This window comes from Trachemys scripta, chromosome 9, assembly GCF_013100865.1.
Source record: "Trachemys scripta elegans isolate TJP31775 chromosome 9, CAS_Tse_1.0, whole genome shotgun sequence".
Taxonomy (NCBI): domain Eukaryota; kingdom Metazoa; phylum Chordata; order Testudines; family Emydidae; genus Trachemys; species Trachemys scripta.
The window spans coordinates 74625038-74650999 of record NC_048306.1 but is presented as its reverse complement, the minus strand read 5'-3'; the positions used below and the strand labels follow the sequence as shown (position 1 = coordinate 74650999).

Here is a 25962-nt window from a genome sequence, read left to right as displayed (position 1 = left end):
GCCCAGGGCTGGGGCGGCAGGAGGGGTGGGGGGGGGCAATGATGGGGAGGGATGAGGGAGCCCAGAGCTGGGGTGGCAGGGTGTGTGTGTGTGGGGGGGGGGAGAGCCCAGGGCTGGGGCAGCAGGGGGTGCGGCGAGGAGCCCAGGGCTGGGATGGGGGAGGGGGGGGGCAGCCAACATTTTTTTTGCTTGGGGCGGCAAAAAGCCTAGAGCCGGCCCTGTCACTGATCCACCAATGTTTGCATAACCATAGAAAAGACCCCTGTTCATTTTATGTACTAGAAGCAAGATGGGGAGGGGACAGGAGGGGATATTCATCCCACCTGTCACCCCATCACAGTGACACAAACCCATTTCATTGAATCCATCAACTAGTTCCTGCCAGTGTCACAATCTTGTGCAGCAGGATAGGCTTAATTGCCTTGCACTCCGGGATGATGACCACCTGCACTATAGATTATCCAACACCAAACTAATTGTCCACTGACTAATAGAAATCTGGGATTGTAGGCTTCCACAGTACTATTGCCACTTGTTTCACCACTGTCAAAGCACCTCTCATTTTGGTGTTTCAGTGCTAGAGGGTGGGGCAAGCTCCACGCACAGATCCCCCATCACTTGGTGCTCATTTCACAGGCCCAGAAACACTGTGGGAGCTGGTCAATGAATGCCTGAAGCAGATGGCAACCCTCATTCACTGTCTGCATCATATTCTCTTCCTCCGTTTCTTCACTGCGGCAGGACCAGGTGCTGTGGTAGTTGGTGAAGTACAGCAAATACAGAAATTCTGCCTGTCTCTAACACAGACACATGAACTCTGTTGATCTGCTTCACATCCATGCTTCTATCAGTGAGATGACAGAGATATTGAAAACCAGCATCAGGAACTGTGGAAATTAAAACAAAATGTGTGATTATGGGATGGAAGAGAGAGAATTGTGGAAAATTGACCCCAGGCTCTCTAAATTCCCCAAAAGGAGTGCTAGTATCCCACAATGCACTTTCAAAATATCCTAGAAGGTAGTGCACTGGACGGTGGTGTGGGATACCCTGCTATGCCAACCCATAATGCAGGGTGTCCATTGCCGATACAATCTCTTGCTGTGAGGATGTGCTGTACCAGCAAAGGTATTAAAATGTGCATGTGCACTAACAAAATTGCATTGTTGACTGTTAAATGTTGGCAGAAATGCTACTGGTAAAACTTTCTAGCATAGCCCAAGATTGTAAGCTTCTTGGGGCAGAGACCATCTTTTTGTTCTGTATTTGTACAGTGCCAAGCACTGGTTCATAACTAAGGCTCTGAGGCATTACAACAATTAAATAGTAATTCAAACATAAATGCATAAACAATAATGCTGCCTATTAGGCAGGCCAAAAAATATTCCTATAGGGAATAGCTGTTTTGACCTATCATTCCTTCTCTTCTGTAATAAATAAAATTTCTAGTTAAGGGCTAAAATTTCTAGTTAAGGACACAGTAAATGCATCTTCATTTTGGCCTGAAATCTGACAAACTCAGACTATGGCTAAGTGCATGAAGGAACCAGTTTCATGGGTGAAGTAGTCCAGGCAACTTCCATCTATGTTATGGAGGTAAATTGATTACATCGATCTAGACAATAACTAGACCAATTTCCAAACACCCAAGTACACACTGAGGTACTGAGGATCTGGCCCATTATGCCTATTGTTTATTTGGTTTCTGTCTCTCCATTCTTAATAAACCTTGTTTTAGTGCAACTGTTGTGGTTTTATTGTAATGTTTGGGAATTTCACAGAGACCAACTCAAAAGGTGAAACAGCTTTCACTCTGGAAGAAGAGATGGTGAAGGAAGCATGTCTGTGATTCCTAATCAAAAAGGTATATAGTAAGGAGTCCTTTAAGCATGATGTGTATTACTTTCATCCTCCACATGCATGGAAATACCTAATGACAATGGGTGGAAAGAGAAGGAAACACATGCACATTCATTTCTCAGCTAAAGCTTATGCATGCCTAATATTTTCCCCTTCCTAGCTTCCAAATCTCCTATATGCTCACAGCCCTCACTGTGAGAAGCCCCTAACGGGTACCATATTTTCCTTATTATCATTGTGTGTATTAGTCTTTGAGTTCAAATCCTGAACTCTTGCAGGTCTGTGATGGTGGTTCTTCTGCCTTTATAATGTTTTCTTTTTTATGAAGCCCTCAATATACCCAGCACATTTTTATCTGCTGAGCCTGTTGTGAAATATATGAACTTTAACTTTTTGAAGTTTAACAACCACCTGACCCTTGATGGTTTATATAATATGACATTAGCAACAGAGGGTCCTGTGGTACCTTTAAGACTAACAGAAGTATTGGGAGCATAAGCTTTCGTGGGTAAGAACCTCACTTCTTCAGATGCAAGTCAGGTTGATAGATTTCCATTCCATACGGCTAAATGCAGTGCCTTGCATGGTGTCAAGTATCAGAGGGGTAGCCGTGTTAGTCTGAATCTGTAAAAAGCAACAGAGGGTCCTGTGGCACCTTTAAGACTAACAGAAGTATTGGGAGCATAAGCTTTCGTGGATAAGAACCTCACTTCTTCAGATGCAAGTCTGAATAATATGACATTGTTAGTCATGATAAGATAAATGACTGTTGATTACATGGTAATCAAATACAGTGTATATAAAACTAATACTTTATATACCATCCCTTATGCAACCGTAGATCTATCCCTTATTTACACCCCGCCCCGCCAACCTCTAAGGCCTCTAAGGCATCAGTTTGAGAGTAGAGAGTTAAAGGCTGTTTTTTCCCCACAATACCTGAATACTGTATACTTAATGTAATTAACAGCATCGAAATAATGCAAATACCCCCAATGATATTATAGATAGAAGTAAGGGAGATCAGGTCATGGGACATTGAGACCTACAGGCTTACAAACAGCCTTTAGAGTGTATGTATTATACCAAAATGCTCCTAACTATATCCAGGAGTCTACCTGGCTCAAACTGTGCAGGCATCAGGCAGAATGGTTCTGCTAGATATTAGCTACCAGGTCCTTCAACATCTGCAAAAGGGACTAAGGAATGGGCCTGTCTCCTTCTATATCATTCCCATCCCCCCCGTGCTAGGTGTGGCAGAAAAGAAATAATGTTATCACTTCATCTTTTCCATTGGGCTGTTGAAAATCTTTCTCTACTTCTATTGTCCAGTATATCCAAAGAAAGGTGTAGATGGGGGCAAGGCAGACTAGAATCCCTTATCCAGACATTCAGTGCTCTCCATAGAGGAACTATTGGATAGAAGGGATCTACATGTGAAGGTAATTGTCCTTGTGGAACCAAATCACTAGCTTCTCTGTAGATGCTCAAAAAGAAGGCTTTCTGGAGGCAGATGTCATGAAGGAGCCATGGACATGCCTTGGACATTTGCTCCCTAAATAGCTCACTGATTGGTAGATGGGCCTGTTGGATCAGGATATAGAGACCTGAGTAGTCTGATAGGGTATTTTTTCCTATCTCTCTTTGTATGCATGTGTGGAGGAGGTTCTGGGTGAGAAGGATGCAGTGAGGTATCAGGACATGAATGTAACTCTTTCCCATCAGACTAAGGCTGCATGTTCACCTTTTCAGTAGACTCCTGACAAACATGGGATAGATGGTTACTAGTATCAACGGATAAGTACCTGTATTTGGGCTGTCACCATTTTTTTTATCTGCTATGGTAGAAAAATGTATGAGGGGCAATTTCCCATTGGAAATTGGATGGAAACTGTGGCTTTGCTAGTAATTTTTCCGTGTGTATTTGTGCCATATTGTACATGGAAAAAGCATATTTGCACCATGGAGACTAGAAAGGGTTGCATCAGCAGATCTGATGCCTGCATTGAACCATACTGGTACTCATGGAACATTCTAATCTGTCTTTTTTTACATTTTTTTTTCAATACCATACTAAACACTTCCAGTGATGGCTGACACACACAAAGGGATTATCTGCAATATCAGCGGTGCTAATTAAATGGACCTTAGACTGGTATTTCTATACTTCTGTTTATTTTTAATTTTTTGTCAACCTGGCTACCAGAGTTGCTGCAGACTGACATAAACTGCACACTATAACAAGGAAGACAGTGAAACTATCTTATCAACTGAAGAAGAATATTGGTAGGGTGATGTACTCCTATTGGTGACCCCCCTGCTATTTTTTATTTTATTTATTTAGATTTAAAATAAGAGATGCTTATCTAAGATAGTAGGTGCCCAAACATAATTATACTATAAATACAATTACATTAAATTTCAGCAACATGAAAATCATTATTTTCTCAGGAACACAACCAGCCATCACCTAAGAAGCATACTAAAGACTTGGGGGCTCAGATTGAGCACTGACTCCTCATGACAGTTAAGACATTTGATATTATCAGTAAGGATGTCAAACAATTAAAAAATCACAATTTTTAATCACAAGATTAAAAAAATAGCATGATTAATCACAATTTTGATTGTACTGTTAAATAATACCAGAATGCCAATTTAAATTCAGCATGGAAGCATGTCCTCTGGAATAGGAGTTGAAGCATGAAGGAGCATACAAATGTTTAGTACATCTGGCATGTAAATACCTTGCAACATTGGCCATGACAGTGCCATGCAAACTCCTGTTCTCACGTTCAGGTGACATTGTATATAAGAAGCAGTATGTGACAGGGTGCTGGGCAAAGGGTTGCTGATTCAGCCCTCTGTCCCGCTGGCTCCTGTTTAGGGGAATAAATTAGAGCTGTCTGGAAGTAACCTGGCCCTAATTGGGGAAGCAGAGACAATTGCTGCCTAATTAGCCTGGACCTGTATAAAAGCCTCAGAGGAAGGAAGTGGGGGATAAGAAGAAAGGGAAAAGGCAGGGAGTAGAAGCAGGGAGGTAGCTCTCCCCTCCTCCCTGCAGATGGTGAAGGGCCAACTGTATATGGTGAAATGGTGGTGGGAACAAGCTAATGAATAAACTGCACCAGTGGTAATTAACCTCAGGGTCTCCGAGTGACTTTGTGAACCTAGTAGAGGCAGAAGCCATGGGGAACATTGCTGTGAACTGTTACATAGTAAATGTAAAGAAACTTGTTTGTCTTAGACTAGGTCTACACTGGGGTGGGGGATCAATTTAAGATACGCAAATTCAGCTACGCGAATAGCGTATCCAATCCGACTTACCCCGCTGTGAGGACGGTGGCAAATTGACCACCGTGGCTCCCCCATTGACGGTGCTTACTCCTACCTGGGCTGGTGGAGTACACACATCGATTCGGGGATCGATTGTCGCGTCCCTGAGAGATCGATTTCTACCCGCCGATCCAGGTGGGTAGTGAAGACAAGCCCTTAGTGATTGGCTGAACAAGAAGTAGGACTGAGTGGACTTGTAGGCTCTAAAGTTTTACATTGTTTTGTTTTTGAGTGCAGTTATATAAAAAAAAAATTTACATTTGTAAATTGCATGATAAAGAGATTGCACTACAGTACTTTTATGAGATGAATTGAAAAATATTTCTTTTGTTGTTTTTACAGTGCAAATATTTGTAATAAAAAATATAAAGTGAGCACTGAACACTGCATTCTGTGTTGTAATTGAAATCCATATATATGAAAATGTAGAAAAACATCCAAAATTTAAATTGGTATGTTATTATTTTTAACAGTGCAATTAAAATGGTGACTATTTTTTAATCTAGTTACATTGATTTGTGTTAATTGCTTGAGTTAACTGCAATTAATTGACAGCCCTAATTATTAGTTGTTGGCCATGATGTTAAAACATAAGACCTGTGTAATAATTGGGATCTGACAGGCTAATTTTGAATTCAACTGTGGAAAAGTGGAAAATTTAAGATTTTCACCTATAACAACTGTTAATAGGAAAAGGTACAAAAGAGAGAGAGAGTGACAAAAAGGCCTAATGATATAACTCAAGATCAATGTTTCTCAAACTGGGGTCGCTGCTTGTGTAGGGAAAGCCCCTGGTGGGCCGGGCCGGGCCGGGCTGGTTTGTTTACCTGCCCCATCCGCAGGTCCAGCCGATCGCGGCTCCCACTGGCCGCGGTCAGGGCCGGTGCTACCATTAAGGCGAACTACGCGGTTGCCTAGGGCGCTAAAAAGCGGTGCCCCCCATTTTTTTTTTTTTATTAAAAACAGTGTTCCTCTCCGAGCGCGCAGTCGCCGCTCCACTTCTCCCGCCTCCCAGGCTTTCAGCGCCAATCAGCTGTTTGGTGCCGCAAGCCTGGGAGGAGAATTAGAGNTGCTCAGGGAGGAGGCGGAGCAGAGGTGAGCTGGGGTAGGGAGCTGCTGCATGGCTCCCGGGGGGGGGAAGCGGCAGCGGGGGGGCACCTCAGGGCAGAGGGGGGAAATGCTGTGAGGGGGAGCACCTCAGGGCGGGGGGCACAAGCTGGAAGTTTTGCCTAGGGCACGAAACTTCCTTGCACCAGCCCTGGCCTCGGTTCACCACTGCAGGCCAATAGGAGCTGCTAGAAGTGGTGGCCAGTACGTCCCTCGGCCTGCACCGCTTGCAGCAGCTCCCATTGGCTTGCAAGGGTGAGCTGCGATCGGCCGGACCTGCGGACGGGGCAGGTAAACAAACGGGCCTGCCCCACCAGCGGCTTTCCCTACACAAGCAGCAACCCCAGTTTGCGAAACACTGCTCAAGATCGCGTGGAAATCATACCTAGTAAATGACAGAAGTATGGAATGCGAAATCAATGGACCTGAAAAAGTGTATAGGAAATTAGGCCTAACTGGTGAGCAGAATACCTTTTGGGGTCCCTAAAGAGACTTCTGGGGAAGGATCAAATGAACTGGCTGGCTGATGGGTGAACTGAAAGAAGCAAGCTTCACCATCATGGCTGGCTGCTACCCCAACATCTCCTGGGATGCCCAAGATCCACTGCAACACCCTTGGGTCTTCATCTTGATCCTGAGACATGTCCTGAAGAGAAGGACCCAGATGACGTTGCTACATCCACTGGCTCTGACTAAATCCTAAACACCGCCTGGGCTCTGAGACTTTGGTTGTTGCTGTCATATCTCCCTTCCCTACCTTATTTCATCTTTTTCTCCTCTCTCTCTTTTTGCCTTCCGCTTCACAAGCAGCTGAGGTAGCTGGCCATGCCTGTCAGTCTCACAACACTGCTGTGAGCCTGTGATCAGAGCGGCAGCTAAAAGCCATGTCTCAAACAGCCCATTGCTGGTACAAGTTTGTCAGCTGTCAGAGGGGGTGATAAGACTGTACTGTGCCTGTGCTTTTCCAGCATTAAGTTTGCAAGAGTCAACACTAAAGACAGAAGCTGTATTTTTCTTTCTTTGCCCTTTTGTGTCTTTATATTCTAGGAAAGAGGATAAGATTTTCACAACAGCAGCAACAATAGCAGCTTTAGCCCACCTGAACTAACTTTTTCTCTTTTTCCACAAAGGACAGTTATTACCATCTTTAATACCATCAAAAAGACTGTAGCCTCCCCCCACCCCCACCCCCCGGCTCTCCATAGCTAAGGGGAAAGGAAATAAGGGATTCTGTTAATAACAATGTCACAGGAGAATTAGTGTGCTTTAATTGACATCATACCTTCAGTTGAGTTGCCTTAGTTTTCTTCGGTGTCCCTCTATAGGCAAACCTCCAAAGTCTTTGGAATCTCTTAACATAATAGAATGGTCCTCTTTCCTAGTTATGCTGACAGCTGAATTCTTATCACAGCCTCTCCTCTTTCTGATAAGTTGTGTACATATTAGATAGAAGACACAAAAAGCAAAAGAGGGAAAGGAAATACTTTATTCAAATACTCCAGTACAATAGGTTACCCTTTGCATATTTATTTGTAACATCAGTAGCCAGTTAGCAGAAAACTGAATTTGCACAAGCTACATTTTCAAGTCTTGGTGCCAAATATGCGTTAATCCTAAATGCTGTAAACTGTAATGTCCCTTATTTATGTTGGGTTGTTCCCTTTTCTTTTCCTCCCCTCCAATAAGCTGCTTATTCTGGCTTATTTGCAGTGCTGACTTTTTTAATAGATTCTGATTGGCAACAGTAAAATTCTCCTTCCCCCTCCCCCTTCTTTTCAAGTCAAAGCTTGAAACCAACTTTGTGCAAAAGCTTTGTTGCTGGAAAACATTCAAAGATGCTTTGTTTAGTTTTTTTTCCTTGCCAGGGCTGGCTCCAGGCACCAGCGAAGGAAGCAGGTGCCTGGGGCAGCCAATTGAAAGGGGCATCATGTACATCTGTTGTTGGGACGGCACGTGCAGGTCGTCATTGTCACTTCGGCGGCAGCTCAATCGGTCCATGTAAGCTTTCTGCGGTAATTCGGCAGTGGGTCCTTCGCTCCCTGTCTTCCTCGGTAGCACTTTGGCGGTAGCACAATCGTTTTTTTTTTTCTTGCCACTTGGGGCAGCAAAAAAGTCGGAGTCGGCCTTGTTCCTTGCGCTTATTTAATGATTCTGTACCTTGAAAAAAGATTGAAGATGGGTGAGGTTCACAGCTATGATTACTTCTCCAATTTAAGTGATCGTCAACCCCCTTTTTCCTGTTGGTTGGTTAGTAGCAATTAGGGGGCATTAAAGATCAGTGTATGTTTAAAAGTAAGGGCTTCAATGTTTTGTTGTTTGGAATTCAAAGCTGTATATTTCTATTATCCAGGTGCTGATTTTACAAAGTGACCTACAAAACGAAAACTCTGCTTCACCTAGGTATTTTTTTCCCAAAAGTGCATTTAAAAAATTACTTATACCAGGTAATTGACTTGTCGTCTGCAGGCTAGGTGAGTGACTTGACATTGCAAAATGAAACAAACCAAGTTATTCCTTGTTACCAGAGAGGCAAATGTTTTATAAATATAGAACTAATTAAATACCATGAATAAGTGTTTTGATTATCATAGTGACAGGGATCAGATATTTTTACTGAAAAATGGAAGTTAGTCTTGCGCACTGGACTGCTACTTAGGAGATCTTGGTTCAATTCCCACTCTCCTGCAGATTTCCAGTGTGATCATGTCTCTGTTCCTTAGTTTCTCAAAATAATAATAAAAGGAATAATAATTCCTTTCCTTCATCCTTTGTCTTAATTTAGATTTAGACAGTTTCTTTGGATATGTACGATTAGCAAAATGGCAGATCCCCGATCTTACACAGAATACTTTTCAACAAAAATTCTATTCCACCATTTGCCTATCTGCATTCAAAGCCTCCCTCTGTCCTTAGAAACAAATGTTCAGGACACACTGGGCAGTGCAGAGTGAGAATAGGGTATATCCAAGTGGTTCCAATAGGGGTTTCTAAATTCTGAATTATATTAAGTCTTTTAAAACCTGAACTCTTCCAGAAAGTTCTAAGTATTGGCAGCAGCACATTGGTGGGTCCTGTAACTGCCAAGAGCCCCATGGAGTATGCTAGTGTTGTTCATAACATCATTGAAATTTGAAAAGTGAGTTTCATAGTGATTCCAATGTTTTTACTGGCAAATCCTGGAGTTTTCTTGAGGCCTCAGATAAGACTCTGTTCACACCGGTAACACCAGTCCCCCAAGAACCAAAACCATAGATGTTACAAATTCTGTCACCTATTGAGATCCATGATTAAGTAAGCTCTGCTAGGCAGCCTCCTCAGTGTACTCCCCATGTCTTATGACATAAACTAAGGGACTCTGTAATAGTCTCTAACAAGGTTCGGCCCTCAGCGGGGCTCGCTCTGGTCCGCCGTCAGTCCTGATCCAGCAACAGCAAACACGCAGTTAGGGGCTCAGGCCCCTAAGCAGGGGCTGAGCCAGCAGGTCAGAAAAAGCCCTGAACCCTCAATCAGGGCGGGCAGCAACCACGCAGTCTGGAGCTCAGGCCCTTAAGCAGGGGCTGAGTCAAGGAGCAAGAGGTCCCAGCCTCTCTAGGCCAGGAGAAAGGGGGAGTCTGCCACCCAAGGAGTGGGCGGAAGGGGGGGACGCAGGCCCTCCCACTCCACTGTGTCCCAGCCTAGGGCCCTAGCAGCAGCGGCAACTCACTGCTGTCAGTGGGGATCCTGGCCGCAACACACTGACATAGGCTCTGGCAGTGCTGCAGCCAGACTGGGGTCGGCTGCCCCCGGGCTACTTCCACACTCCCCCTCGTAGGGTACCTGGGCCGTACTAGTGTCCTCGGTGCTCTCCACCAGCATCAGTTCCTCCGGGTAGGTAGCGAAGGCTATGCTCGGCTCTTCCTCGGGGTAGCTGGAAAGGGGAAGGTTCGGCTCCTCCTCGGGGTAGCTGGAAAGGCGCAGGCTCAGCCAGTCCTCCTCCGGGTACCGGGCGAGGAGTAGACTCGGCTGGCCTGGTGAGTCAGCAGGCCAGTCACGGCCTGCTGCTGTCTCCCAAGCGGGAGCTCGGCCACAGACGTCTGCTCTCTCCGCTGGCTTGTTCTCCAGTGAGCTCTGCAGGCGGGCTTTTATACTTCCGGGTTGGCGCTCTGACCTCTGAGGGGCGGGCGCCGGACCCGGTGGCTCCGCCCATGTTGGTGTTAGGGGTGGTTCGGCCCTCAGTGGGGCTGTGGGGTATCCCACCGCCTCGCTACAGACTCAGGGAGATCGTGGACCATCACTCCCTGGTGGACGTCTGGCACGACCGCCACCCGGACGACGACACCACCTTCACCTATGTCCAGGTTGGACCGTATCTATCTGTCACGCTTTCATCTGGCCCGGGCCCACGCCTCCGGCATCCGGCCGGCCCCGTTCACGGATCACCATCTGGTGACCATAACGGCCTCTCTCAGTTCTGAGAGGTCGGGGCCGGCCTATTGGCATTTTAATAATAGTTTGCTGGAGGACGTGGGCTTCGTGGCATCCTTCCGGGAGTTCTGGCTGGCCTGGCGGGGGCAGCGGCGCGGCCTTTCCCTCGGCGTGGCGGTGGTGGGACATGGGGAAGGTCCGCGCGCGGCTCTTCTGCCGGAACTACACCCGGGGCGCCAGCCGGCGGCGGGATGCGTTGTTAGGGCAGTTGGAGCGGGAGGTTTTGGAGCTGGAGAGGCGTCTGGCCTCCGGCCCCGAGGATCCACCCCTCTGCGCGGCGTACCGGGAGAAGCGGGAGGAGTTCCGGGCCCTGGAAGACCACCGGGCCCGGGGCGCGTTTGTTCGATCCCGCATCCGTCTCCTTCTGGAGATGGATCGCGGCTCCCGCTTCTTCTACGCCCTGGAGAAACGGAGGGGGGCCAAACAGCATGTCACCTGCCTCCTGGCGGAGGACGGCGCCCCCCTCACGGATCCGGAGGAGATGCGTGGCAGGGCCAGGGCCTTCTACGCCGCTCTTTTCTCCCCAGATCCGACCGACGCCGAGGCCTGCAGGGTGCTCTGGACCGAGCTCCCGACGGTCAGCGCGGGCGGCCGAGACCGGCTGGAGCTGCCTCTTTCTCTGGCTGAGTTCTCGGCGGCCCTCCAGATCATGCCCACTAACAAATCTCCAGGCATGGACGGGCTGACCGTGGAGTTTTACCGCGTGTTCTGGGACGTCCTCGGCCCAGACCTCGTCACCGTCTGGGCCGAGTCCTTGCAGAGCGGGGTCCTCCCTCTCTCGTGCAGGCGAGCAGTGCTCTCCCTGTTGCCGAAGAAGGGGGACCTCCGCGATTTACAAAACTGGCGTCCCATCTCGCTCCTCAGCACGGACTATAAGGTCGTAGCGAAGGCCATCTCGCTGCGGCTGGGGTCCGTACTGGCGGACGTGGTCCACCCCGACCAGACCTGCGCCGTCCCGGGCCGGAGCATCTTTAACAACCTGTACTTGGTCCGGGACCTATTGGAGCTGGGACGTAGGGATGGTCTGTCGTTCGCCCTCCTGTCTCTGGACCAGGAGAAGGCGTTCGACAGGATGGACCACGGGTACCTCCTGGGCACTCTGTGGGCGTTCGGCTTCGGGCCCCAGTTTGTGGGCTTTCTTCAGGTGCTGTACGCTGAGGCGGAGTGTCTGGTCAGGCTCAACTGGACCCTAACCGAGTCGGTCAGCTTCGGGCGGGGAATACGGCAGGGGTGCCCCCTCTCAGGCCAGCTGTACGCTCTGGCGATCGAGCCCTTCCTCTGCCTCCTCCGCCGGAGGTTAGCGGGGTTGGTGCTCCGGGAGCCGGAGCTGCGGCTGGTCCTGTCGGCGTACGCCGACGACGTGCTCCTCGTGGTCCAGGACCTAGAGGATCTGGTGCGAGTGGAGGCCTGCCAGGCCGTTTATTCGGCCGCCTCCTCCGCCCGGGTCAACTGGGCCAAGAGCTCTGGCCTGGTGGTCGGGGACGGTTGGCAGACGGGCTCCCTCCCACCCGCGCTTCAAGCCATTCGGTGGAGCGCGGGTCCGCTGCTCTATCTGGGCGTTTATCTTTCCGCCACGCATCCCTCTCCGCCGGAGAACTGGCTGGATTTGGAGGCCAGGGTGCGTGAGCGGTTGCGGAGATGGACGGGACTGCTCCGGTGTCTCTCCCTGCGGGGGAGGGCGCTGGTGCTGAACCAGCTCGTCCTGTCCATGCTCTGGCACCGGCTCAACACCCTGAGCCCGACCCCGGGACTCCTGGCCAGGCTCCAGAGGATAGCCCTGGAGTTCTTCTGGCCTGGGCTGCACTGGGTCTCTGCAGGGGTTTTGAGTCTTCCCCTGGAGGAGGGGGGACAGGGCCTGGTCTGCCTTCGTAGCCAGGTCCATGTCTTCCGCCTCCAGGCCCTGCAGAGGCTCCTTTATGGTGCAGGTAGTCCGGCATGGAGCACGTTAGCGCACGCCTTCCTCCGCCGCCTCCGAGGGCTCCGATACGACCGGCAGCTCCTTTTTCTTCATCCGAGAGGTCTTCCGCGAGACCTCTCGGAGCTGCCGGTCTTCTACCAGGACCTTCTCTGGACCTGGAAGCTTTTCTCGGCGACCAGGTCCATTGTGGCCACCGAGGGCACGGATCTCCTCGCGGAGCCCCTGCTGCACAATCCCGATCTCCGTGTGCAGGTGGCGGAGTCACCCTCGGTGAGCCGGAGGTTGGTCCTGGCGGAAACCACCAGGGTCGGAGACCTCCTGGACTACACCAAAGGGGACTGGGTGGATCCCCGCGCGCTTGGTCGGCGCATGGGGCTCTCCACCCTCGCGACCCCTCTGCGTGTACTCCAGGAGGTGGGCGCTGCATTGTCACCTCCTGCTCTCAGCTTCCTGTGGCGGGCCCTGCGGGAGGGTGCTCCCCGCCCACCCCTCACCCCGGGCCCTCCGGACCTTTTTCTCGGGCCCCTGTTCCATGAGCCCCCCCGGCTCTCCCGCTCCCATAATCCGAGCCGGCTGCGCACTTTGCAGCCGGTCCGGTTTCAAACCGCGCCTAGGGACTACCTGTACACGCTCGTGCTTCACACGTTGCATCACCTCACCCTCGTGTCCCGCCCCGACACCAAGTGGAGGGATTATCTGCTACCTGTGGAGGGTGAGGAGCCCCGGTGGGCCAGCCTTTATTCTACCTTAGTTCCAAGGCCCGCCGGGGACATTGGTTGGCGGCTCCTTCATGGGGCCGTGAGCACGGGCGTGTACTTGGCGCAGTTCACCCCTATTCCTGAAGCCTGCCCATTTTGTGGCATTAGGGAGACCCTGGCGCACGCTTACCTTGAGTGCGCCAGGCTGCAGCCCCTTTTCCGGCTTCTCCAGAACCTCTTGTTGAGGTTCTGGCTACACTTTTCCCCGCACTTGTTTATTTATGCACACCCTATCCGTGGCCCCACTAAGTCGCGAGACCTCCTCGTCAACCTCTTCCTGGCCCTGGCCAAACTCACCATCTATAATACCAGGGAGAAGATGTTGGACGAGGGGGTGCTTTGCGACTGTGGGGCCTACTTTCATACCTCTTTGGTTTCACGTCTCCGTGCGGAGTTTCACTGGGCAGCGTCTGCTGGCTCCCTTGCCACCTTCGAGGAGCAGTGGGCGCTGTCCGGGGTTCTCTGCTCGGTGTCCCCATCTGGTTCCCTGATTTTGAACCTTTGACCGTCACTTCGCTCCCTGTTTTTTTATTAGTTGTCCCACGTAATTATTTGGTACTGGGTCCAGTGGTCCCTCCCGCTAGGCTGGGGGAGGGGCCTTTAGTAGTGGGCGGCTGAGCCCGCCCACTTCCCGGTTCGCCAATACGGCCTCGCTACAGACTCAGGGAGATCGTGGACCATCACTCCCTGGTGGACGTCTGGCGCGACCACCACCCGGACGACGACACCACCTTCACCTATGTCCGGGTGGGGGACGATCGGTCGCGCCACTCCCGGTTGGACCGTATCTATCTGTCACGCTTTCATCTGGCCCGGGCCCACGCCTCCGGCATCCGGCCGGCCCCGTTCACGGATCACCATCTGGTGACCATGACGGCCTCTCTCAGTTCTGAGAGGCCGGGGCCGGCCTATTGGCATTTTAATAATAGTTTGCTGGAGGACGTGGGCTTCGTGGCGTCCTTCCGGGAGTTCTGGCTGGCCTGGCGGGGGCAGCGGCGCGGCCTTTCCCTCGGCGCGGCGGTGGTGGGACATGGGGAAGGTCCGCGCGCGGCTCTTCTGCCGGAACTACACCCGGGGCGCCAGCCGGCGGAGGGATGCGTTGATGGGGCAGTTGGAGCGGGAGGTTTTAGAGCTAGAGAGGCGTCTGGCCTCTGGCCCCGAGGATCCACCCCTCTGCGCGGCGTACCGGGAGAGGCGGGAGGAGCTCCAGGCCCTGGAAGACCACCGGGCCCGGGGCGCGTTCGTTCGTTCCTGCATCCGTCTCCTTCGGGAGATGGATCGCGGCTCCTGCTTCTTCTACGCCCTGGAGAAAAAGAGGGGGGCCAAAAAGCATGTCACCTGCCTCCTGGCGGAGGACGGCTCCCCCCTCACTGATCCGGAGGAGATGCGTGGAAGGGCCAGGGCCTTCTACGCCGCTCTTTTCTCCCCGGATCCGAACAAGGCCAAGGCCCGCAGGGTGCTCTGGACCGAGCTCCCGAGGGTCAGCGCGGGCGACCGAGACCGGCTGGAGCTGCCTCTCTCTCTGGCCGAGTTCTCGGAAGCCCTCCGGCTCATGCCCACCAACAAATCTCCGGGCATGGACGGGCTGACCGTGGAGTTCTACCGCGTGTTCTGGGACGTTCTCGGCCCAGACCTCGTCACCGTCTGGGCCGAGTCCTTGCAAAGCGGGGTCCTCCCTCTCTCGTGCAGGCAAGCCGTGCTTGCCCTGTTGCCGAAGAAGGGGGACCTCCGCGATTTACGGAACTGGCGTCCCGTCTCGCTCCTCAGTACGGACTATAAGGTCGTAGCGAAGGCCATCTCGCTGCGGCTGGGGTCCGTGCTGGCGGACGTGGTCCATCCTGACCAGACCTACACCGTCCCGGGCCGGAGCATCTTTCATAACCTGTACTTGGTCCGGGACCTATTAGAGCTGGGGCGTAGGGATGGTCTCTCGTTTGCCCTCCTGTCCCTGGACCAGGAGAAGGCGTTCGACAGAATGGACCACGGGTATCTCCTGGGCACTCTGCGGGCGTTCGGCTTCGGGCCCCAGTTTGTGGGTTTTCTCCAGGTGCTGTACGCTGAGGCGGAGTGTCTGGTCAGGCTCAACTGGACCCTGACCGAGCCGGTCAGCTTCGGGCGGGGAGTACGGCAGGGGTGCCCCCTCTCGGGCCAGCTGTACGCTCTGGCGATCGAGCCCTTCCTCTGCCTCCTCCGTCGGAGGTTGGCGGGGTTGGTGCTTCGGGAGCCGGAGCTGTGGCTGGTCCTGTCGGCGTACGCCGACGACATGCTCCTCGTGGTCCAGGACCCAGGGGACCTGGTGCGGGTGGAGGCCTGTCAGGCCGTTTACTCGGCGGCCTCCTCTGCCCGGGTCAACTGGGTCAAGAGCTCTGGCCTGGTGGTCGGGGACGGGTGGCAGGCGAGCTCCCTCCCACCCATGCTTCAAGCCATCTGGTGGAGCGCGGGTCCGCTGCTCTATCTCGGCGTTTACCTTTCCGCCATGCATCCTTCTCTGCCGGAGAACTGGCAGGATTTGGAGGTCAGGGTGGGTGAGCGGCTGCGGAGATGGACAGGACTGCTCCGGTGTCTCTCCCTGTGAGGGAGGGTGCTGGTGCTGAACAAGCTCGTCCTGTCCATGCTCTGGCACCGGCTCAACACCCTGAGCCCGGCCCCGGGGTTCCTGGCCAGGCTCCAGAGGACGGCCCTGGAGTTTTTCTGGCCAGGACTGCACTGGGTCTCTGCAGGGGTTCTTAGTCTTCCCCTGGAGGAGGGAGGACAGGGCCTGGTCTGCCTTCGTAGCCAGGTCCATGTCTTCCGCCTCCAGGCCCTGCAGAGGCTCCTTTATGGTGCAGGTAGTCCGGTGTGGAGCACGTTAGCGCACGCCTTCCTCCGCCGCCTCCGAGGGCTCCGATACGACCGGCAGCTCCTTTTTCTTCACCCGAGAGGTCTTCCGCGAGACCTCTCGAAGCTGCCGGTCTTCTACCAGGACCTCCTCCGGACCTGGAAGCTTTTTTCGGCGACCAGGTCCATTGTGGCCACCGAGGGCACGGATCTCCTCACGGAGCCCCTGCTGCACAACCCCGATCTCCGTGTGCAGGTGGTGGACTCTCCCTCGGTGAGGCGGAGGTTGGTCCTGGCAGAAACCACCAGGGTCGGAGACCTCCTGGACTACACCAGGGGGACTGGGTGGATCCCCGTGCACTTGGCCGGCGCATGGGGCTCTCCACCCTTGCGACCCCTCTGCGTGTACTCCAGGAGGTGGGCACTGCGTTGTTGCCCCCTTCTCTCAGCTTCCTGTGGCGGGCCTTACGAGAGGGCGCTCCCCGCCCACCCCTCACCTTTTTATCGGGCCCCTGTTCCGCGAGCCCCCCCGGCACCCGCGCTCCCATAATCCGAGCCGGCTGCACACTCTGCAGCCGGTCCGGTTTCGAACCGTGCCCAGAGACCACCTGTACACGCTCGTGCTCCACACGTTGCATCTGCTCACCCTCACGTCCCGCCCTGACACCAAATGGCGGGACTATCTAACGCCTGTGGAGGGTGAGGAGCTCCGGTGGGCCAGCCTTTATTCCACCTTAGTCCCAAGGCCTGCCGGGGACATTGGTTGGCGGCTCCTTCACGGAGCCGTGAGCACGGGCGTGTACCTGGCGCGGTTCACCCCTATTCCCGAGGCCTGCCCATTCTGCAGCATGAGGGAGACCCTGGCGCACGCCTACCTCGAGTGCACCAGGTTGCAGCCCCTGTTCCGGCTCCTCCAGAACCTCTTGTTGAGGTTCTGGCTGCACTTTTCCCCACACCTGTTCATTTACGCACACCCTATCCGTGGCCCCACTAAGTCACGAGACCTCCTCGTCAACCTCCTCCTGGCTTTGGCCAAGCTTACCATCTATAATACCAGGGAGAGGATGTTGGACGAGGAGGTGCTCTGTAACTGTGGGGCCTATTTCAGTACTTCCCTGGTCTCACGTCTCCGGGCAGAGTTCCACTGGGCAGCGTCCGCTGGCTCCCTCGACACCTTTGAGGAGCAGTGGGCGCTGTCCGGGGTTGTCTGCTCGGTGTCCCCATCTGGTACCCTGATTTTGAACCTTTGACCCTCACTTCACTCCCTGTTTTTTCATTAGTTGTCCCCAGAGATTTCTTGGTTCCTGGGTCCAGTGGTCCCTCCCGCTAGGCTGGGGGAGGGGCCTTTAGAAGTGGGCGGGTGAGCCCGCACACCTCCCGGTTGATACCAATAGGGCTTCGCTACAGACTCCAATTCAACCAATGCAGCTTACATTTCTCTGCCTACTCAATTTGGGTCTTGCATGTTGTACAAGCAATTACTGTACAAGTACAGAGTAATTCAAACTCTACTATCCAGAATATTTTGTTTGTTTAAAACAGAAATGTTGTTTTTTTTTACTGAGGGGTGGGGTCATTTTAGCATAAAAGGGGATATACCTATATGCCTAAATTTTTGCAATAAATGATTTCATAAAATCAAAAGAGAGGTTCTGGACACCTAGATAGCCTTCCTGGAAGCCAGCATTATCAGGTTCACTTTCCTGAGAATTGTCTTTGTTTTGCTGATATTGAGATTTCTTTGCATGTTCCTTCCTCCATTAGTCAGGTGCATTAGTGAAATTCACAAACTACTTCAAGTATTTTAGTGTTGTGGTTTTTTTTTTTCTCCAAGAGCTACCATGAGCAGTAATGACCATCCTGCTTCTCCTCCTAACCCTCTCCTCTCCATCTGGACTATATAGTTTTCTAATCTAAATGCCAGGTCAATAGGTAAATATATTTTCTGAATATATAACACTTGTTTGCCCTTCTCATCCATCACATGCCAGTGAAATTGTGGTTGTCTACTGTTTAAACAAGGAACACCTGACTACATAATAGTGTTTGTAAGAGTTTTTCTATTCTTAGCTTTTCTCCCCTTCCCTCTGCTAGCTAGTAGAATGCTGTGGATTATTTCCTCCATGCTGTATTGCTGAAATGACAAAATCCCATACACATGCTGTTTCTTTGCTTCTGGCTCCTGGATATATTCCACACAGGACATTCTCTCCTATCCCTTGACTGCAATTCAGCCCTTTGTAGAAATATGTATGTGTAACCTGGAAAGGACATGAACCATTCAACAACAAAATCTCTTCCTCTTTTTATTAATATAGGGTGTGAATTTCAGAGGTTGAAAGAAGAACTGGGCTGTAGTCCAAGCATAGAAAGCATAAGCATAAGTCCATAAGCATAGAAAGCTTATGCTCTAATAAATTTGTCTCTAAGGTGCCACAAGTACTCCTGTTCTTTTTGCGGATACAGACTAACATGGCTGCTACTCTGAAACCAGAGGTTGAAGGGATATTCTCATAGGATGTCCAAAGTACAGTGCTCCTCAGTAAACCTTTCAATGTGGAATAATATGGAAACAGGGCTATGCTCTATTTTTATCGCTCAGCCTTTCTAACTGGAGGATAATAGTGACTAAATGTACTATGGAGAAAAAAAGTCTTTAGATCCTCATTTTACTGTGTGGGATTTTGACTTTGGTGCAAAGACACCAAGCTTGTCAAGGTTAGCCTTCTGCTTTGTTGGCATTTAAAAAGTGCCATACTTCTTGCTCTACTCAAAGTGGAAGATCAAAGGTTTATTTAAACAGCACAATTAACAAATTATTCAAGCTACCTGCTGTTGCATTAATTTTAAACATCATAGAAAGAAGGAAAATGGGGGAAAGTGATTAACTGAAGCTCAGTAGATTACAAGTCTTTCCATTTGGGAATAACAGCTCTTCCTACCAAGTGGCTATTAAATCTAGACAATTTGATTGCAGTGGAAGGGGAGGGACAAAAAAGGTACCTCAGGGAGCAGAGAGAAAAGGGGTCTGTCCCTTGTCTTTCCCCACAATATATTTTTACCTCATTTAGCTCAAGCAAGAGTCTGACAGGGTGCTAACACCAGCACCCTGATCACTGATATTGCTGCAGCCTGGGGAAGACTGCTGGCACAGCTGAGGGCAATTATACACTTTCTGTTGGGGGACTGTGAGCATGGGGTGGTGATCACTGGGCTAATAAGATAATTGGGAGAATATCAGGGGTGATAGCAGCTCAGAGGGTGCGCCTGTGCCAAGGAATGAGAGCTGTGGGGAAGCCTATTCTTGCTGTAATCCCGCATTGCACAGTATTAGTGCATAAGAGAAGAATCAATACACACCTAGGTGAAAGATAAGTAGCCTGGTGTGTGTTTGTGACTGTGAAACCACCTGAACTGGTTAGGCAACTTGGTTCATTGGGTCACGACAGAGCTGCCCTGTGACAAAGAACGACCTGCTATAGATACCACTCCTGATGTGTATGCTCCCACAGTACATTACCCAAGTATAAAAGAAGGATCATGAAAAATGTATACTATAAACAAATAATTGTTTTTAGATAAGTCACTCAAAAAAGTGCCCAAGAAACGAAAGATCTTCTCATCCTTAGCTATAGCGGTTTGACCATCAATATGAAAAATGTTTCACATATCAAAAAAGCCACTCTGTAAACAGTCATGTTAGAAATTACTAAATTTCTAACATGACTAAATTAAGCAATACTTAGAGATGACAACAGTTGTAAGAACTTGTTCTTACAAATTGTATCCTGTTCCAACTACAGCGTCACTCTGCAAATAAGATTATGCAATACTTTTATGAGAATAACTGTGCTGACATCTCTGCTAAGCTTTTAAATATGCCCAATGAGCATCAGATATTTCCAGAATCTAGAGCAGTCTCAATCTGAGTTGCCAGCTCATGCAGTTCATAAAAATGCTCGAGTCTTCTCCCAAAGAAGGCTGATTTATGACCCAGTAAATATTATATGATATCAGAAGTTATAGTTAAAAAAAGGTGGAGCAATTACTTCCTCAACTGCCCTGGCTTTTCAGGGAAATCTTGCAGAAAAATTCCATCAGTTTAAGCAACAAGTTGATAACTGCTCTCATTTCAAGAAAGGCTTCAAAGAAAGCACTTAAAATACTATCAATGGCTTTCTTCATGGGTCACTCCCATTAGTAGTGCAAGTGCACAATGCTTGTACATAGGAGGAAGATGATAAAGGTGGTTTTGAAAGGACTATGGAAAACATTGAGATTTACTATATCTCTCTAAAAATACTGCTCCTGAGAGATTTTTGTTATTTGCAATAAAGAGCAAATATATGTGACTGGCAATGCTCAAAGATATGAATTTGACTCATTAATGAACAGACAGGAAAGCATATGGAATAATAAAATTAACAGATTGAGACACTGACTGCTGCAGAGAGCATGAATTAACCTTAATCTGAACCACATACATTGGTAGAGGCGGTGAAATACAGCCAGGAGCTCTAGGTGATCCAGCAAGAGCAATTCCATGAGGCATCATTTCAGAAGGGGAAAAAATACAGCTGAAGAAAATGGAAATTGCAATCAAAATAGAAATAAAAAGCTTTCTGAAAGTCAGATTCCTATTTGATGGAAGTGGTGGTGAATGTGAGCCATGAAATATAATCAAATACAAAGAGAAAAAATCATTTTTCATAGGCATATTGTACAGTTATAAAGTCCAATCTAATCTTGGAGAACAGCAAGGCTTTGGACAGATCTCCTTAGATACACTAACTGTACAGCAAACTTCTTCACCATGAAAAATACAGCTAAGCATAAATGGCAGATGTAGCCATTAAACAGGATATTGATGCACAATGGAGTGTTGGGCCAAGAAAAAAAAATAATTTAGCCAAGGAAAAGGCACAGAAATCTAAAGCAGATTTCATATTTGGGACATAAAATATTGGAACAAGGGCAAGGGACTACTATAATTTTCCATACAGTGAGATGAAGTTAGTTTAACAAATTATTCTTGCAACTGCTGTTATACCAATAAAAACTAGCAGGATCTTATTAAAGGGGACAAGATAAAGATGCCACAATTATTATTATAACAATTTGATTTATGACCAATAACTAATATTTTAATCCTTATACACACACATTATACCTAATACCTATACACACACACACACACACACACACACACATCCATCAGATGTTCTGCAGCTGCTGCATAGTTACAAGTCCTGCTTGAGTCTGTGGCTTGAGTTTGCAGCTTGGGTTCATAGCTTGTGGCGGCTAACTGGCCAGGAAAGCTGGGCACAAGGACGAGCTGGGTCTCTGTTTGGCATGCACCGATGCCCTTCCATGTTGGCAGCAGAATGTTACCCTCCTCCAAAGTTTTTCATCTCACCCATCCTTTTTGTAGGCTTTAGTCTGAATCCAGAGTCTATAGGTCTTGCTGTGTCACGCTGCCTCTGGGTTTGGTGATTAATCACCTGTCAATTGCAGACATGACTTTCAGCCTGGGACCTGGCTTTGATCTTCCTTCTATTGTACCTTTTCTTTTTAGGGTGGATTCTTCTTACTTTGTTAGGGCTTTTGTCTGCATCTTCAGCCGTTGGTGTTTGAACTTTATTTAATCAGGACAGGCTGGGACTGGAGGTTGATTCCATCATTCCTGCTGGAAAGGCGTAACGAGTGGGGTACCGCAGGGGTCTGTTTTGGGACCGGCTCTGTTCAATATCTTCATCGACTTAGATATTGGCATAGAAAGTACGCTAATTAAGTTTGCGGATGATACCAAACTGGGAGGGATTGCAACTACTTTGGAGGACAGGGTCATAATTCAAAATGATCTGGACAAATTGGAGAAATGGGCTGAGTTAAACAGGATGAAGTTTAACAAAGACAAATGCAAAGTGCTCCACTTAGGAAGGAAAAATCAATTTCACACATACAGAATGGGAAAAGACTGTCAAGGAAGGAGTACGGCAGAAAGGGATCTAGGGGTTATAGTGGACCACAAGCTAAATATGAGTCAACAGTGTGATGCTGTTGCAAAAAAAGCAAACATGATTCTGGGATGCATTAACAGGTGTGTTGTGAGCAAGACACGAGAAGTCATTCTTCCGCTCTACTCTGCTCTAGTTAGGCCTCAGCTGGAGTATTGTGTCCAGTTCTGGGCGCCGCATTTTAAAAAAGATGTGGAGAAATTGGAAAGGGTCCAAAGAAGAGCAACAAGAATGATTAAAGGTCTTGAGAACATGACCTATGAAGGAAGGCTGAAAGAACTGGGTTTGTTTAGTTTGGAAAAGAGAAGACTGAGAGGGGACATGATAGCAGTTTTCAGGTATCTAAAAGGGTGTCATAAGGAGGAGGGAGAGAACTTGTTCACCTTAGCCTCTAAGGATAGAACCAGAAACAATGGGTTTAAACTGCAGCAAGGGAGGTCTAGGTTGGACATTAGGAAAAAGTTCCTAACTGTCAGGGTGGTTAAACACTGGAACAAATTGCCTAGGGAGGTTGTGGAATCTCCGTCTCTGGAGATATTTAAGAGTAGGTTAGATAAATGTCTATTAGGGATGGTCTAGGCAGTATTTGGTCCTGCCATGAGGGCAGGGGACTGGACTCGATGACCTCTCGAGGTCCCTTCCAGTCCTAGAATCTATGAATCTATGAATCATCCATACATAACTTATTCACACATCTAAACTAAACTAATAAGATTACAGCAGGGTTTGCAAAAATGAAGGTTGCAGCAAGCCCTTACAAAATGGAGTAAGCGTTTTAAAATGGGGTTTGAATTACAATATGGCAAACAGTGAACAGAAATTACAATATAGACAAGTATAATGGATGGCAAACAGTGAACAGAAGTTACACTGTAGGCAAGTGTAATAAATGGTGAACAGAATTTACAATACTGAAACAGTGCAAGTCTTAGTGATTTAAGCAGGAATTGGATTGATTGTGACACTCACAAAGGCAGCTGACTGAACAGCTATGGCTCTTAACAAGCATCTTAACTATTAATTAGCCAGTTATTGGGGTAACCGGTTTTATGAATGAATATTGTTTCATTCATAAAACTTTACTTATGAAGTTACATTAATAAAGTAAACAATTAAAAACAATTTTATTTATCAGTCCTACATTGTCCCCCTTTTGACCCTTCAATCCAGGGGTACTGAATGGGTCACACTTTCTGTAATTGTTTTAAGGCAGAACCAACATAACAGTTAGGATTACTAATAGGACAATGATGGAATGAAAAATTATATTTAGAACTGCTGACCAAGTGGTCTGCTCCTACAACACTCTGCCCCTTTATTTATGATTATTACAGCAGTTGTTGTTATTGTAGGGCACAGGTGATCTGTTGCAAACAAACCAAACAATTATAAAACCATTACCATTACAATAATTGGGTACATTGACAAACAAGATGAGGCCCAAGTTTGATGCTGCAATAGCCATCAAACAATAAAAGTCACTGAGGTCAGGACCTTTTTAAGCACACACAACAAGTAAGATTTTGTAGGAGTACCACAGTTGTTATGCAAGGTTAAGCTGATTTGGACTTAAAGTAACATTTAGTTGCTAAAATGTTGTAGAATTTTCTATTTTTAACAGTTGTTTTTAAGAGGTTTCTGGGACCTGAAAGATGGGGCCCTACAATCATGGGCAAAGGTTTTACAGGTTCTTCTTCGAGTGCTTGCTCGTATCGATTCCAATTAGGTGCGCGCGCGCCGCGTGCACGATTGTCGAAGAATTTTCTACCCTAGCAACACTTGGTGGGTCGGCTGTGGAGCCCCCTGGAGTGGCGCCTTCATGGCGCTGGATATATACCCCAGCCGACCCAGCGCCCCCTCAGTTCCTTCTTACCACCCCTAACGGTCGTTGGAACTGTGGAGCGCGGCATAGCTGTTCTCCACTCCCCCACAGCTTATCCTGTTATTCTGTAAATAGTTGTAGTTATAGTTGTTGTATAGTGTTAGATAGTTGTTCATTTTACTTTTTAATAGTTGTAGATAGTTAGCGGGGGTTAAGGGGGTTGTTCTCCTCCCTTTTTTCCCCCCGGCACATAGCCGCGCTCATGCCCAAGGCTCCCGGCTTCCTGCGCTAAGCCTATGCCCACGAGTGATCTGCACGACTTGTGTCTGAAGTGTCTAGGAGAGTCCCATCAGACAGATAAGTGTAAAATCTGTAAGGCCTTCAGACCGAGAACCAAAAAGGAGCGGGACTTTCGGCTTAGGCAACTCCTCATGGAGGCGGCACTTAGCCCGGACCCTCCATCGGCGCGTCCGGCCCCGACAACGAGCGCCTCGGTGCGCAGCGCCCCTGCGGCACCAACTGGTACTGCACCGCGGGCAGAGTCGGACAAGGCTTCATGGCACTGGCCTCCTTCGGCACCGCACCTGCCACAAGGGCCTTGGCGCCGATCCTTGTCTCCGGGACATAAAAAATCCTGCAAGGCGCAGGAGACTGCTGTCCTGAAGACGCCGGCTCCCCCGGTGCCGGGGGTAGAGCCGCGTCCACCTTTGGACCACCAAAAGCAGGTGCCTGCTACGCCGTTGACTCCGGCTCCGCGGCCGTTGAGTCCGGTGCGGACGGGATCACTACCTCGGTCGGTGGTGGAGCCTTGTCTTCCGTCGACCCCAGAGACCTTCGCGACGGCGAGAGACCTTATTGCTCTCACGGAACCAGCACCACTCCAACCACCGGCACCGTTGCCTTCTCGCGCGGTACAATCCAGGGGCAAGCCTGCCCTGGTGCGCCCGCCATCTCAGGGCGTGGACTCACAGCACCGCTCCAGGTCGCGAAGCAGGTCCCGACGCCGCTCGCAGTCCCGATGCCGACTATCACTTTGGCACCGGTCGTACTCGCGGCCAAGATCCTCGTCGCGGCACCGCTCTACGTCTCGGCACCGTTATGATCATCGGTACCGATCGAACTCCAGGCATAGTTCCCGGCACCGGTACGAGCGACGCTCGGCTTCGAGGGGCCGCTCCCAGCACCGTGTCTACTCGCGGTCGTCTTCATCCAGGTCCAGATCAGCATCTCGGCACCGACGTGGTCATCGGCACTGATCCCGATCCCAGTACCGCTCACCGGCACCGCACAGGGACCGATCATCTCCGGACCGGCACCGAGCGGCACCGTATCATCCGGAACCGATTTCGGTGCAATCAGCACCGCCTTGGCCCTCGAGATCGGCGTCTCGCTCCTCCGATGGGGCCTCGAGATCGGCATACTCCCCTCAGGGGCAGGCTGCTGAGGCTGACTTGGGCCACTGGCAGGAGGTAGCGGAGGATCCCGCACAGGGACCTACGCACTGGTCGTTCTGGACCCCGTGGGCGTATCACCAGGCGCAGGGGACTCCACCATCAGCCTCTCGCTTGGCACACTCTGAGCACAGGGCTCCGGAGGCCACTATCTCCCGCCCTCCCCCAGGGGGCATGGAGGTTCCCGTGCCTGCACCACCTGAGGTCCTGGACCCAGGGGCGGGCGACACTCCGCTTCAGGGACCCTTGGAGCAGGACCCGCCATTAGACCCCTTGCCACCTGAGGCATCGTCCTTATCTTCCCCAGATGAGGCGGTGGCAGGCACAACAGCCACAGGTCCGCCCCCGATAGATCTTCGGGCACACCAGGACCTATTACGTAGGGTGGCACGTAATATGGGCCTCCAGGCAG

At 50.0% G+C, this 25962-nt stretch overlaps 1 long non-coding RNA gene across 1 annotated transcript in view; it reads right to left on the bottom strand.

Annotated features, from left to right (window-relative positions):
- Positions 1-218: 218 nt before the first annotated feature.
- The window catches only part of LOC117882947, a 36444-nt gene continuing 10700 nt past the window's right edge, over positions 219-25962 (bottom strand). The window contains exons 2-4 of the long non-coding RNA XR_004647147.1: positions 8237-8460; positions 7586-7726; positions 219-887 (exon numbers count right to left, since the gene is read on the bottom strand). This is a non-coding gene — a long non-coding RNA (uncharacterized LOC117882947). The remainder of the gene's footprint in view (positions 888-7585; positions 7727-8236; positions 8461-25962) is intronic.